At 42.1% G+C, this 16,697-nt stretch overlaps 1 protein-coding gene across 1 annotated transcript in view; it reads right to left on the bottom strand.

Moving 5' to 3' along the window:
• Nucleotides 1-7,755, bottom strand: part of CNGB3 (cyclic nucleotide gated channel subunit beta 3) — a 230,407-nt gene extending 222,652 nt beyond the window's left edge. The window contains exon 1 of the mRNA XM_075828074.1: nucleotides 7,677-7,755. The gene's annotated coding sequence lies outside the window, so the exon portion shown is untranslated. The remainder of the gene's footprint in view (nucleotides 1-7,676) is intronic.
• Between the last annotated feature and the right edge of the window lie 8,942 nt (nucleotides 7,756-16,697).

The raw sequence follows: 16,697 nt of genomic DNA, 5'->3' as shown, positions 1-16,697 counted from the left end.
AGAAAGTTTTGCTACGATAGAAAATCCTTTATTTTGGTGCTATTTTACATCAATTTAAAGAGCAGTAGCACCCAAAAATGGAAACAGGACACATTGGCCTGCAGAACTTGTTATTGCAGAATCACTAACAGACTACTGAAAGTGGCAAGACTGGCGATTCGCTCGTTCTTATTCATGTCATGCCATGAATAAGAACGAGCAAATTGTTTGAAACGCGTAGGCTCTATGCATCCACCCCCCTGTGCTCGCTACAATTTTTTAACAAATTTTCATTAAAGTGGAAAATATTTCCTTTTAAACCCAGCGCTGGATTGAGACATTTTTTTCGTTCCATAAATTATAATAAATGTATCGCGAATGTGTGACTTCTTGGCCAGAAGACTGCCGTAGAACGCTTGATAAATTTGCCCCATAATGTTTTCCTCTGTCGGATTCCATACAAAAAAACGGTGGCATGATACATCTGATGTGGCATTTTGCAGGTTTTCTTCTCTAGCAGCATTGCTTCTAAGATAGAATAACCCTGTAAAATATGATGTCACAGGGTCCATATGACAGTATATGAAATAACATGGAGCCACAGGGACTTAGTGTGCTGCTGTATAGCCTCCTGCACACATCTCAACCTGTACATGGGGCCTTAGGTCTCTTTTAGATGGCTGTAATGCGGTTTTATTCAGACTTCTCTTTTAAAGCCGCAACATCCAGTCCTAACGGTTCTACGGAACCAAAGTTAAATAAATATAGATAAAAAATGTGGTCAATAAAACCATGGGTGAGGGTTCGGGTTTTACGGCCAAAATGGACGCTAAAATGTGGCCGCATTATGGCCATCTAAAACAACTGGAAAAATGAGAACCATTGCCCAAGGTGCTAAAAATCATTGACTCACCCAGACATGACATTTTACTTAGGCATCCTACTATAACAAATCATAGGCCTGGATTATAGACCCATTAAAAATAGACCAATAAAGGACATTAATGTTATAGCTTCCATGATGATTTGTCACGATTATAGACATTAATATATAATGAATCAAAAAGCCATTTCAAAATGTAGTGGTCAATGGAGGGGAATAAGGAGGGGCAATTGGAACAGCACCCCTCTGTGGCCCATTCAAGTTTTGATTGATATTCTCATTCTGCTAAATTCGGTAGAAAGCCACTTTACTTTGCAATGCTATAAAGATTTCCTGATATGTACAAGGTGAGGACACTTCTATGTTCCTTAAAGCGTGCAACCAACTCTATATACATTGCCTCAAAACGTGCACATATTTGGATTCTAGATCCTGGGTTAACGATTGGTATTGATTTACTGTTGAAGTAATACACTGTGAAGAAGGTCAAATTAAAAAAAAAAAAAGAAAAAAAATTGAATTTAGTGGGAATATAATTTGGAGCGCTCAGTATAACATCTCCAGAAGATGCCAAGACACCAGATGTCATTGGCAATAAAGTTGCTTCCACAGCTGTGCCCGCTGAGCACATTGACAGAGCCCTATAATAAAACAGTTTTAATTTACTTTTCAGAACTTTATTTTTTTCCCCCTTATTTTACTTGTTCTACTGTTAATATACAGTATGATACAGTATATTAGAGGATATATTCAGTACTCTTTGATGTCTCTAAATTTCCGACACTATAATTTTTGGTAACTGCAGCATATGCCCATTTTTTTTTTTTTTTATTTCAGACCAGATAAACCACTTTAAAAAATCTGACTACTTTCTTGACATATATTGTCATTGTCAAGGGTATAAGTACCATAATGGCAGACAATGTGGCTGCTTCTATAGGAATTTGGAGACAGGGGGCCCAGGCCTGGTTGTCCCTATCCCCTTGGCTATTGGGTGGTGAAAACCTGTGCGTCTTCAGAGAAACAGCATTATTAGCAAACAAGGGTTTGGAATTAACCTTGGGGCTCTGTATAGTGCAAAGAAGGGGAAACAATCGCTAGGCCCTTACGTCCTGGATGTCAAAAATTGGCAGAATAAAGGGGGCCCAGTTTGATCTTTTCTATGGGGCTCACTCTCTTCTATGTACTCCACCGGTCAATTTAGTCACAATTACAAGAGGCCTCCTGATCTATACCCCGTCTGAAAAAAACTTTACTTCAACTTGAAGATGTCATTAAAAAGTAGGCTATGAAATATTTAATATTCTTCATGCATTTTATATGGCCCTCCTGCTATCCTTACCACATGCACAGTACAGTATGTATATATATATATATATATATATATATATATATATATATATATATATACACAGTACAGTATGTATATGCCTAGCTCTCAGGAATCCTTTCGCAGCAACTTTCTTAACAAGTGTTCAAACACTTTAGTTAGCCATCGTCCGACAGCTGTTCCTCACGACTCATTTTCATTCATGCTCAACATGGATGTTTATTTCAATTAGGAGAGGGGAATCTCTGGCTACAGGAATCTCTGGTAGCCGCTTATCTCGGGGGGTGGGGGGGGGACGACAAAGGATATGGAAGGCATATTGAAATCTAACATGCCCGATCCTTCTTTCCCCTGCCATCTGCCATCATGGGAGAGTCAGGAGAGCCCCCAATACACATTAGGTAATTGTTGGATTCTACCAAAGTCAAACAAACAAAACAGCCAACAATGATGCCTCATAGGAGTAACCATTACACACATTGTTGTTAAAAATCATTGGAGGTTTTTCCATTTTGAATAGAGATTAGTTAATCAATTCGAAACAACTACATTCAGTCTGAAATTTTTCAAAGGTTTTGGATTTGGCGAATTCTGAAACTTCTGGGATTTGTAGCATACAAGTTGCGTCAAAATTAGCGCCAGCCACCATTTTACAGATTCGAAAAAAGTTTACATGACCTAAGAAGGACTTCCCCATAATGTCTTGCAGGCAGTATGCTCAAAATACATTGCAGTTATACCTCCCACATATATGTTGCTGTCACTTTGACATTACATGCTGGCTTGAAAGGGGTTGGATTTTACTTGGGTACAGTCCTCGAAGACATCAGAGGGTCAGACACAGGTATTCAGGGCATTAGGGGCATTTTCAATTCACAACAAATTTATTCGGACTGAATTAAAAAAGGATGACCGATCCGAACGTGAAAATAATTTGGGGAAATTCGATTATCTCTAAGGGCCTGTTCACATCAGCGTTGGCTTTCCATTGAGGGGTTCTGTCGGAGGTTTCCGTCGTGAAACCCCTCAACGGAAAGTCGACTGTGCTATTGATTCCGTCGAAAAAACGTAAACCTGCCGGAACGGTGACAAGCGGAAACCATTAGCAATGTTTCCGTCACCATTGATATCAATGGTGATGCAAACGGAAGCTAAGGTTACCGTTTGACATTGATCCTCGTAGTTCTGATGTTCGGTACATGTTGCATTGTTACAATTAAAAGTTTTGTGTGGCAAATTGTAGAGCAGTACAAACTGTCTCTGAATTTTGTACTCAATCTCAAATGTCACTGAAGAACTGAAGAATGTAAGTAAGAAAATCTGATTGAATGCCCCAATTGTGTCATTGACCATTGTGCCTTATGAGTTGAAAAACAGTATTTAGAATCTTATATTTTTTTTAATAAACAATTTTTTTTATATTAGATTATATTTAAACTCCAATTTAACAAAATTTTGGCCCAGCCTTTTCTTGCTTTTTTATTTTAATTTTTCAATGAAGTACTACTTTTACAAAGAAAAAAAAACTATTTGTTAAAAATACATTTGTTTTGTGTCGCCATATTCTGAGAGCCATACATTTTTTATTTTTCCGTTGATTGCTTGTTTTTTTGTGGGGCGAGCTGTAGTTTTTATTGGCACCATTTTTGGGTTCATACAACGTTTGATAATTTTGTTGGGGCGCTAAGGTGACCAAAAACCAACAATTTATTTTTCAATTTCTATTCAAATTTTTTACCTTAATTTATCTTTTAATATTTTACATTTTCTTGTTTACTATAAAAAACTTTATTTAGTCCACCTAGGGGACTTGAACAAGGGATCGTTTGATTGCTGATACAATACACTACAATACTTCTATACTGCAGTGTGTTTTAATTTTTACTGACCCCTATTAAGCCCTGCTACTGGCAGGACTTGATAGGAGCACAAAGATGGAAGACCCGGTGACCTTTATTAGGCCCCTAGACTGCCATGACAACCATTGACACCCCGCGATCGCCCCCCCCCTTTTTCTAATGGCTTAGATGATGCGGTCGCTATTGTCCACGGTATCTAAGTAATTAAATAGCCAGGATCGAAGTTATCATACAGTTGACATACAGCCACACCTGTTGGGTATGGAGCAGGGTCACCCTGTGAGAATGCTCCATACCGCCCTCATTCCGGTCATGACGTGCAGTTACGTTAAATGTCCAGAAGGGGTTAAAGGCAACCTGTAACATTTACCACGTTGATGGCAGCATGTTTTACAGCAAGAGGAGCTGAGCAGATTAATATATACATTTGTTGGAAAAGATTCAGTATAACATTTATTCATTTAAACCCCCGCTAAATGTGGGCTTATTATTCCAGTGGGCGGTCCTACTTAGTGATTGACAGATACAATATCCCTGAATGCATGTACTTACACGGAAGCGTGTAAACCATTGAGTCACTCTGCCAATTGGATAAGTCCTCAGTAAACAGGGATTTCAATCAATACATTAAACGTTATACTGAATTATTTCCCAAAAAATCTAGACATGAATCTGCTCAGCTTCTCTTGCTCTATAATATATGTGCCCTCAGATCAGAGAGCATGTTCATTGTGACAGATTTACTTTAGTAAAGGTATAATCGAATTATAATGGGCAAAATACTTACGTGAATCTCTACCTTTTATTATCATGTCATTTTAACAACCAAAATTAAACACTGATTGTTTATATATTTTTAGTGACAGAGCTCCATTTTTCTGATATATATCTCTGAATCCCCTGCATAGACATAGATTTTAGAGAGAACATCCTGGCTTTCTGAATCTGCCACTAGAGGGAGGTACAGTATTATTATTGAGTTCAATATACAACAGTATGCAGTAAACTCTTAAGCACCCTCTAGTGGTAGCTGTAGACCGCCAGCATATCTTAAATATATTTCTGTGTAGGGGATTTGGGGCTCTGTATCATAAATATGGAACTGCAACCAATATAAATTATTTAGCAAATAATTTTTAACCTATTTACAGCAGATAAAAAACTAAAAACAAAAATAAAATGATGTTCAAGTTTAGGCATTTACTTCAAAGTACAACCTTCATGAGATATGCGGCGTAACGATTGAGAAACACTACTAGTCTGTTTTAGTGAATGGACTTAATTGTGAGTGAATAAACTTGATCGAGCACATTACAAATTGCGTTTGGTGAAAGTGGAGCAATCTTCTAATTTTTAAATTCATCTGGGGTAAAACATCACCACATATTAATTAAACTCTATCTCTATTATTTCAAGAAAGAATTGTACGTATGCCCTGATTCAGAACTGTGCCATCCGGCCGCCCTGACAAAAGGAATTTAGATGTAAGCAGTTTAATTATGAAATTAATTTAGATGTTCAAATAGGACGGAAACCCTCTGAAAACCGACTTAGATCCCTACAAGCATTTACTGAAGAATGACATCTTTCCCATATTATGTGTTCGGAAATTATTCTGTGGAACTCAAAATTAGACACAGTTACTTTAACTCATATACTACATGGCCAAAAGTAAGTGGACATAACTTCTGACAGGTACATAAAATCAAGCATCAAGCCATTCCATCTCCATAGGGCAGCACAATGCGTAGCACTGAAGAGTTCAAAAACTTTCAACCACAGGATGCTAACTTTTCAAGTTCGTACATCAAGTTTCTGTTATGCTTGAGCTGACCCACTTATCTGTAAGTACTCGTATTATAAAGTGGAAACATCTAGAACCAGCGAAAACTCTGCAAACTCCATATAATTATTGTCAGACTCTTTAATGACCAGACCTGAAAGGGCCTTAAAGAGGCTCTGTCACCAGATTTTGCAACCCCTATCTGCTATTGCAGCAGATAGGCGCTGCAATGTAGATTACAGTAACGTTTTTATTTTTAAAAAACGAGCATTTTTGGCCAAGTTATGACCATTTTGGTATTTATGCAAATTAGGCTTTCTAAAGTCCAACTGGGCGTGTTTAAAGTAAAAGTCCAACTGGGTGTGTATTATGTGTGTTACATCTGGGCGTGTTTACTTCTTTTACTAGCTGGGCGTTCTGACGAGAAGTATCATCCACTTCTCTTCAGAACGCCCAGCTTCTGGCAGTGCAGACACAGCCGTGTTCTCGAGAGATCACGCTGTGTCGTCACTCACTTCCTGCCCCAGGTCCTGCATCGTGTCGGACGAGCGAGGACACATCGGCACCAGAGGCTACAGTTCATTCTGCAGCAGCATCGGCGTTTGCAGGTAAGTCGATGTAGCTACTTACCTGCAAACGCTGATGCTGCTGCAGAATCAACTGTAGCGTCTGGTGCCGATGTGGCCGACACGATGCAGGACCTGGGGCAGGAAGTGAGTGACGTCACAGCGTGATCTCGCGAGAACACGCTGTGTGTCTGCACTGCCAGAAGCTGGGTATTAACGAACAGAAGTGGATGATGCTGATTCGTCAGCATCATACACTCCCATTCCTAACGCCCAGCTAGTAAAAACGCCCCGATGTACACACATAATACACGCCCAGTTGTACTTTTACTGTAAACACGCCCAGTTGTACTTTTGCAAGCCTCATTTGCATAAATACAAAAATGGTCATAACTTGGCCAAAAATGCTCGTTTTTAAAAATAAAAACGTTACTGTAATCTACATTGCAGCGCCGATCTGCTGCAATAGCAGATAGGGGTTGCAAAATCTGGTGACAGAGCCTCTTTAATGACCACCTACATGTTTTCGTAAATTTTATTGACATGGCTAAATTAGGCTTTGTTTTATGCGGGAGAAACTGGGTTTTTTTCCAGCGCAGTTTGGGGGTACACAAATTACTGTGGTTATTAATGTTCTATGCATACCGAATATGTGTATTTATTTTGTTTTTATTTATGGCATTAAGAATGAAATGTATTTTATACTAAATAACCCCTTTTTTAATTTATCTATTTTTGCAGACTTTTTACATTTCCATTTTTTTTTAGTCCAAAAAGGATCACTATTTTACAACTTTTTTTTTTATACATATAATATATTAGCATACTCCTGTATGCTAATACATTACACTGTGTCTCTATGACGCAGGCTTCTGTTAGGGCCGCACATAGTATGCCCAAACAGCAGGCTTACAGAAGAGACAGCACTGGGGTCCATTCTAGGTAGCCAGGGCTGACTGCAGAAGGTTCCCCCAGTCTCTGATTGTGGCAACGGTAAATCTGGTAACGCGATCGAAGGGGGGTGTCCTCTTTGACCATGCTGCGGTCACCGACCACGGCTATTAAATGGTTAAACGGCTAGAGATTCCTCCGATCCGCCCTACTCAAGAAGCTTCTCTTAGAACAGGAGCTGTTAGGGACAGCTCATTAGCCTTTTCTACAACAAAGCCAACAAACCTCGCTGTAGACTCAGGACCTGCACCGTCCGCTGTCAAAAACCGTGAACGGTCATTAAACGATTGATAGTGCAATGACTGCTAAAGAAAGTGTTACTCACCTTGCCCCGTTCTAGTTCAGCATCACTCGTTCTGCCGACTAAGCTTGCTGTCTTCCATGTTCAGGAGGTGGCGGTTGCTGTGGCCATGACAATGCAACATTTTACCTCTGTCCCTTGCTTATGAGGTCATGTCCTCTACTTAAACCTGGTGGCCTGTTATCATTGTCAAGTGTCCTAGGTCATTTCTGTACAGCCTCTAGCCATTGTTCCTCATCTGTTATTTCTGACGTCTGATTTTGTCTGTTTCCTGACTCACTTCGTCCCTTGGTTTGTTCTTTCTTCCTTATTTCATATTCTGTCTCCGTTCCTTAATCACACATCTGTCTGCTCCTGTTGGTGTGTCCTTAGCTTTGTCTGACTATGGTGATGGCTATGGACTATGGACAATCAAAATCTACTTTTAGAACTCCGACCTGGGGATTAGTCTGTATTCTGAACCACAATGATGTGGTCAAGGGTGAAAACTAGAGAATCCCTTAGACTTTGCACCTCAATTTATCTAGCGGTAATATGATCATGACACAGAGGGTTCGCTATCTCCAGATACTTCTATAATAATATCAATCTCGCAACCATTATTTGTAGACAGAATTTTTACATTTCTTTTATTGATTATATATGAAATGTGCTAAAGGTGACTAGGAATGTTATCTAAGGAGTGCCATGCAATAACCTGCACAATACTGACACTCTGCATCTCAGCTCTATCTCCCTATTACTTACCATCAATTGCAGCGTTGTACTTGTTTTATGTTGACGTCCTCTTGGACACCTTTTATATTTATATTTACATATGTCTTACATTTATGTTGTTTTTTAAGAAGTCTAAATAAAATTAATTTTTTATACATACATGAAAACTTTTCTGGTCTCTATGCTCCCATTTGGGTCTTTTTTGGTTTGATATTTATCTGGGAGTCGAAACCACCATAACATTTATGAGTATAAAATGACCTGCACAGTGGATGACTTTTCCTTACAGGACGTCCATGCCTTAGACTTGTGCTTCTTACTCTACTCATCTCTGGTATAAACTCATTCTTGCTGATATTTCTAACTCGCGTGCTGGTTTACTTATATCGTATTGGTAAATAGAAGATACATATTAATATTCTGTACGTGAGTTATTTTTTGTAGTGGAGGATCAAAGCTGGGTTTTTCCTTGATTCTGTCTGTTGCCCTACCCCTCTATTAAAAGACCCTTGGCAAGGCAGAGTGGCACCAAGCACGGGGGGCACATGCAGGGCCGCCATCAGGGGGGGACTGGGGGTACTGCAGTGAGGGGCCCGGGCATAAATTTTAAAAAAGGGGGCCCGCACTCTGCCGCTGGAATTAATATTCTCACGGCAGTGTGACTCTTACGATTTCATTTCGGTGAAAGGAACAGGTCCCATCACGAAGGAGGGGCCCGTTCATTACATCAGAATAAAATCGTAAGGGCCCGCTGGAGAGTGACATGTGCCTGCCCCTCCTCCTCCGCAACAGTGTGACAGCGTGTGGGGAGGAGACAAGGGGTGGAGACATCACAGCAGCGGGAGTTATGAGCTCAGCCTCGGAGGATACGTCCAGCAGCAGCAGCAGTCGTCGTCTTCTTCTTCAGACACAGTGAGTACTAACTTATGTCTGTGTCCGGCTGCTGCTGCCCGGAGCCTCCTGAAAAGATCTCCTCCTGCCCCCATAGAAAGTAAATATCTTACCCACGTCTGTATTATGTTAACACCGCAGCATAGGATTGTATCAGCTCTGCGGCTCTTATCTCCCGTCCTGTGTAACGTGCAATAAACCTGTCTTCTCCCTCTGTTTACACAGGACAGGAGAAAAGAGCCATCGTAGAGCTGATAGTGATACAATCCTATGCTGCAGTGTGAACTAATACAGACGTGCTTTCTATGGGGAGGGGGTAGAGTTAGATGATAATGGGGGCAGGGAGATGATAATGGGGGCAGGGAGATGATAATGGGGGCAGGGAGATGATAATGGGGGCAGGGAGATGATAATGGGGGCAGGGAGATGATAATGGGGGCAGGGAGATGATAATGGGGGCAGGGAGATGATAATGGGGGCAGGGAGATGATAATGGGGGCAGGGAGATGATAATGGGGGCAGGGAGATGATAATGGGGGCAGGGAGATGATAATGGGGGCAGGGAGATGATAATGGGGCAGGGAGATGATAATGGGGGCAGGGAGATGATAATGGGGGCAGGGAGATGATAATGGGGGCAGCGAGATGATAATGGGGCAGGGAGATGATAATGGGGCAGGGAGATGATAATGGGGGCAGGGAGATGATAATGGGGGCAGGGAGATGATAATGGGGGCAGGGAGATGATAATGGGGGCAGGGAGATGATAATGGGGGCAGGGAGATGATAATGGGGGCAGGGAGATGATAATGGGGGCAGCGAGATGATAATGGGGGCAGGGAGATGATAATGGGGGCAGGGAGATGATAATGGGGCAGGGAGATGATAATGGGGCAGGGAGATAATAATGGGGGCAGGGAGATGATAATGGGGTAGGGAGATGATAATGGGGCAGGGAGATGATAATGGGGGCAGCGAGATGATAATGGGGGCAGGGAGATGATAATGGGGGCAGGGAGATGATAATGGGGGCAGGGAGATGATAATGGGGGCAGGGAGATGATAATGGGGGCAGGGAGATGATAATGGGGCAGGGAGATGATAATGGGGCAGGGAGATAATAATGGGGGTAGGGAGATGATAATGGGGCAGGGAGATGATAATGGGGGCAGGGAGATGATAATGGGGGCAGGGAGATGATAATGGGGCAGGGAGATGATAATGGGGGCAGGGAGATGATAATGGGGGCAGGGAGATGATAATGGGGGCAGGGAGATGATAATGGGGGCAGGGAGATGATAATGGGGGCAGGGAGATGATAATGGGGGCAGCGAGATGATAATGGGGGCAGGGAGATGATAATGGGGGCAGGGAGATGATAATGGGGGCAGCGAGATGATAATGGGGGCAGGGAGATGATAATGGGGCAGTGAGATGGCATTGGGTAAGGAGGGAAATGATGCTAGAGTGGGAAGGAGATAATAATGGAGGGAGGATGGCACTTGAGTAGGGATGCACGATGCATCAAAACTTCGATACGGTTTCGATACCGTGCACCCCCAAACGGTTCAATACCGTTATTTCATGTATTTCGATACTGAGCTGTGTGGCCGCACAGCTCAATATTGTAATACATGAATGTATGAGAGCGGAGCTGCGGCTGTGTAACACAGTCACGGCCCTGCTCCGGAGTCCTGACATGTGCGCGCCGCCAGGATTATGTGATGCAGCCAGCGCTGCACTAATGAGCGGCGGCACTGAAGACAGAACATGGCGGGCGCACTACAAAACACCCCCACATGTTCTGTCTTCAGTGCCTGAACCGCCGCTCATTAGTGCAGCGCCAACCGCATCACCTCGTGCTGACCGCGTGCGGGGCGGGGCAATGGTTGTATTACACAGCCGCAGTCCCACTCTATAAAGGCAGAGATCAAAGAAACCTCTCATCTCTGTCGCTATTCCCCTGAATGCTGCGATCACAGATGACTGCAGCATTCAGGGGAAAATAAGAAGGGGGGATGCCCCTTGGATCACGTCACAGGAATCCCTGTGACGCGATTGAGGGACATACCATATATGGGCAGACAGCCCAAGGTCCAATGAAGGACCCCAGGGCTGTCTTACCATATTTCCTGTTAGGGCATACTCAGGTCTGTCCTAACAACTGCCTGTGTACTATGCGTATATAGATATATACCAGTACATTAAAGTTTCAAAAAGAAAGTAAAAACATAAAGTAATGTTAAATTTAAAAAAAATACACATACACCTTTTTTACAAAACACATTAAAATAAGTCTCAATACATAAAATATTCACATTCAGTATTGGCGCGGCTGTAATAACCTGCACAACAATTTTTTTGCATCATTTATGATGTGTACGTTGTAAAAAATAAAATAAAAACTTCTTTCACTTATTAATGTGGGGCACGAGGTATTATGAATTTTGAACCTCCATGTGCCTCACATTAATAGTAATTAACCCCATCATGTACCTTACACATTAACCCTTTATAATTGAGGAACATGATGGGGTTAATTACTATTAATGTGAGGCACATGGAGGTTAAATTTACCATCACACCTCGCGCCTCACATAAGAAATGGAAGAACTGTTTTTTTTTTTTATTACTGTTGGCAAAGTATCGCTTTGTTATCGAAATCGCAATACTACACAAAGCATCGGTACCGAAGTCCAAATTCTGGTATCGTGACATCCCTCCACTGGAGGAGGCATTATACAATGGGGGGGGGGTAATAATTGGGTGAAAAGTGATGATATCTGAAGGGAGGGGAGAAATTATACATGGGGAGGGGTAGAGGAAGGAGAGAGTATACCTGGGTAGGGGGAGAAAGCTTATACCGGAGGCATAGTTAGCAACAGTCCTGAATTTGCAGGGACTGTCCTGAATCTAAAGAGGCAGTCCCGGCAAATTACTGTCCCAGACGTGTCTCAGCCACTGCCATATTCAATTGTATCTGCGTCCACAGGATGCAGATACAATTGAATACTATGGCAGAGCAGGAAAGTATCAGCTTCCTGCTCTGCCATTCATCCATCCAGGAGCGAAATCCCCGGCCAGAGAGTTGCCGACACTCTGGTCGGGGATTCCTCTCCTAGAGGTAGCCCCTGAGGTCACTGTCCATATATGGACAGTGAGGTCAGGGTCTCCTCCTGGACTGGAATCCCCTGTAGAGAGTGCCACACACTCCCCTGTAGTCAGCGCCGAACATACCCCCTGTAGATAGCGCCACACACACACACCCCTGTAGATAGTGTCACACACTGCCCCCTGTAGATAGCACCACACAATCCCATGTAGATAGCGCCACACAATCCCATGTAGATAGCGCCACACCCACCCTGTAGATAGCGCCACACACCCCCCCTGTAGATAGCGCCTCACCCACCCCTGCAGATAGCGCCACACACAGCCCCCTGTAGATAGCGCTACACACAGATAACGCGTGTGCAGCGTGTGAAGAGAATGCAAAAGCATCATCCTGACATGCCCGTGGCGGTGGGAGATCTTAGGGACTACATTTTGGTGAGTGACTCTGCTGTGTATAGGGCTTCAGTGCAATGATTTTTGTTTATATTGCCCTCCTACACCCTGACAGATTGTACATACACACACACACACACACACACATACACACACACTCACTTTCCCTTTTTGCCCCCCACAGAGCCGCTGTCTCTTGTCTCTTCCTTGTCACTCCACAGAGCCCCTGTGAGGTTGCGTCTCCCCCCTGGCTACCACTGCTACCTTCAGTTCTCCCAGCCCTGGGACTTAGTTTCTCCCCTTTGCCCTCCGACACCCACCTCCTGTCTCTGCCCTGCTCCTCCAAAGAGTTTTATTTTTAATGTGCCCTACCTCCCGCCCCTTTACATTTCACCCCCCCTCCTAATAACGAGGGGGGCGGGGGCCCAGACTCATTGGCAGTATGGGGCCCAGAAATTCCTGATGGCAGCCCTGGGCACATGTACCATCAGCCCCCCCAGCTACACTTCTTTGGTGGATAAATAGTACTAACAAGATCCAGCTCTCCAAATTAGGATCCGCACAAGCTGCAGCTGGAACATTGCTATTATCACTATCAATTATGATCATTCCATTCTGCCTTTCATTTAAAACCTCATTACAAGATGTCACGCAATAATATCACCAACATCGGGAAGACATGTCTACTGGTTGTTTCAACTCTTGTCACTTCAGTTGAAACACTAAGCCAAATATCACAGCATTCTTCTCTTTTGGCTAAAAGAACAAGTCATTAGAGATCTATGTAGAATTTGATACCTTGAGGAATCAGTCTCACTACGTGGCTACATAGCTTACAAAACAGAAAAGATTTTTCACCTTACACATTGTAGAAATCCATTATCTAAATATATATCTACAGTATTACATATTTCATGTTGCAAATAATGGACACTTTGGCATATTACAATGTAAATTGCAAACATTCAGGATTTAACAAGGGTTGTTTAAAGGTGAATGTCTGATGCATTCAATTTTAGTTTGTAGAAGACAGATAATTTTGCTTGTTTAATGTAGATATTAATTTTTTAATTTTTAATTTTTTTCTTGGGGCAGCCATATTGGGGGCACACACTTTCATCCTGTTATATACAATATGTTTAAATGGAGCAGCAGGTGTATGTGCGCTTTATGGCATCTGCAATGAATGGGAGTTACTTTACAGAGACCAGGGAGTTACAGGGGAGTTGCATACAGAACCTTATCTTCTTGTCTTCTGCTGTCTCTGTCCCAGTCTACAGAGCAGAGCTGACTGGTAAGTTAAAGAAAACATAAAATAAAATATAAGCTTATTGTGACTGCTTTAGTGGCCAGTGTAAAAACTGCAATATTTCAAGACTAGTTTTTTTTTAAGCATAGTCCCATAAATACTAAAAAAACACTACCAAAAATGTGAAAAAACTCTTTAGAATAAGAACCTAATTGAAATAATGTTATTTTCTGAAGATACATTACTTTAAAAAATAAAAAATGAATAAAATGAAAACAGAATAAAAATGATGAATTAATATTTACTCAATTAAATGGGTTGTTTCATCAAGAAATCTCCTTTCAATATGCCCGTTTAGTGAATATGTACATCATAGAGAGCGATCTTTTTTGACCAGACCGAAGAGCAGACTCACTCTGGCAGACCTGGTCTATTCATGTATTATATGGACGACCACTTCTTTCAATGGCCAACATGTCATACTATATCAGCTCTGTGGCAACAGCCAGAGCTTCCCCCTAGTGATAATAGTGGATAGCCAGGGGATTTTGAAACTTGAACTATGTCAATCAGCTGATCGCTGGGCCGGCATCATAAAAAAAAGGAGGGGATGTATAAATTAAACTCCTCTAAATGAAAAAAAAAAAAAACTGATTCAAAAATATTTTTTTAGGATATCAGAGTCACATATTTAGGTTGATATAAACTCACCTCACTAAAAACTTTCTAAACAAAAACACATTTTGGCTCCTCACTTCATACTATGACCTTGATCATTTTTTGTTTGCCTGGAGACCAGTACAAGAAAGAAACGCCAGGGTTATAAAAACAAGTAAGGATGAACATAATGCTTATAAGGTTGAAACAAAGTGTTCTTGAATGCTTCTTTGATTTAGGACTGGGGCGACAATCTCTGTGAACGTAAATGATGATATTGGCCAGTTGCCCAATGTGCTATCAGAAGCAACGAACGTGAATTGAAAACATCTCTAATTACTTTGCATTGCTCCAGAGCTCCTGGCCAGCAGTAAAGTGTACTGTTTTGTCAAAGACATATTGTATGTCTGCCAAAAGTTATTTTTTTTTCCTTTTTTGTTAAACGCCAATATCTGTGTTTCAGAACAAACAATTCACTTATGCTGTGAGTGAAGGAAGGAAAACACGCTATTTATATCTTAGTGCCTACTGTTTTACTTATTCTTGTCTATGAGGATATGTTTCAAAGTTTAAGATTGGTGAGATTTTCAACAAAGCTACATGCAACCATAATCCCATTTTCCATTCCTATGGCCTGGTTCTTAACACTAACTTTGGATGTGTAATGAAGCAACACAATCCACATGGCCATATAGAATCATAACTATTCAGTGTAGGGCCCAATGTGGCCGAAGTGCAAGTGTTGTCCAAAGTTGCCTGAGAATGCAACTTTTATAGGACACTATCCCACTGCACATCATGATTAAATACAAATACAGACAGGGTGTAGCTAAAGGCTCATGGGCCCTGGTGCAAAAATCCTTCTTCGCACATTCCCCAACTTTTTGGCTGACAGCCCGCAGCTTCCAGATGCATCACTGGGCCTCCCAAGTAATCCATTGATGCAGCACTAGCAGCTAAGGGCGTTGCTAAGGTCTTAAAACATCAAGGACAATAGTCCCAATACATATGTTTTACCCCCCAAAAAATGTATGTATATATTGGAGATAGCATATCTATAAGACTAGTATGACCCCTATAGTTCCACCACGAGATAGAGGCATATAAAGAAATGGAAAACTGAACCATATACAGCGCTGCTAACATGAAAGGCAAATCCACGAAAAATATGTATATAATAACTGGTTTATTAGAAATGCATAAGGCTATGCGTTTCGAGACTGTACCAGCATCTTCCTCAGACCACGAGATAGATACAGCAATGCAGCAGATGGTATCACACATGATAGGCTTAGATACAGGGCATAGCAGACGGTATCACACATTACATGCTTAGATACAGGGCCCTGCAGACAGTTTTACACACATAGTTGCCAACATTCCCGAATTTGCCGGGACTGTCCTGAATTTACAGAGACAATCCTGGCAAATTACTATCCCAGGCCATGAAGGGCAACTTGAACTGGTGACTGCTGTATTCAGGATGCATATACAATTGTCAGAGAAGGGAGCCTGTTCATAGCCCTGCCATTCACTAGGTTGCAGGCCACGTTAGGCCTGCAGTTTCCAAAATGCTGGGACAGGATCCCCGCGCATGCTGGCGCGGTGACGTCACTGGATCGCGTCGGCCTACGCAAGGATCCCGTAGGTGAGTATAAGTTTTTTTTTATTTGTTTGGGGGGCACCTGGGCACTGTCTATAAAGACACTAGCTACAGAGGGCACTGTGTGTGGCACTATCTACAGAGGGCACAGTGTGTGGCACTATCTAAAAAGGGTGTGTGGTACAATCTACAAGGGGTGTGTGTGGCACTATCTACATGGGGCACTGTGGTACTATCTACAGGAAGCAGTGTGTGGCAATATTTACAGGAGCCATGTGTGGCTTCGTTCACACCTGCATTTGTGTGTTCCGTTGTTCTGCTCCGTCATGGAAGCAGAACAAGGGAATAACATGAGCAATGGTTCTGGTTTACAATGGACGCCGCCGGCGGCCGCCAAAATCCGCTGACTTTAATGGGTTCT

Source organism: Rhinoderma darwinii, chromosome 5 (genome assembly GCF_050947455.1).
Source record: "Rhinoderma darwinii isolate aRhiDar2 chromosome 5, aRhiDar2.hap1, whole genome shotgun sequence".
Lineage (NCBI taxonomy): Eukaryota > Metazoa > Chordata > Amphibia > Anura > Rhinodermatidae > Rhinoderma > Rhinoderma darwinii.
Note: the sequence above shows the minus strand (reverse complement) of the source record. Positions and strands in the feature narration are given on the sequence as shown.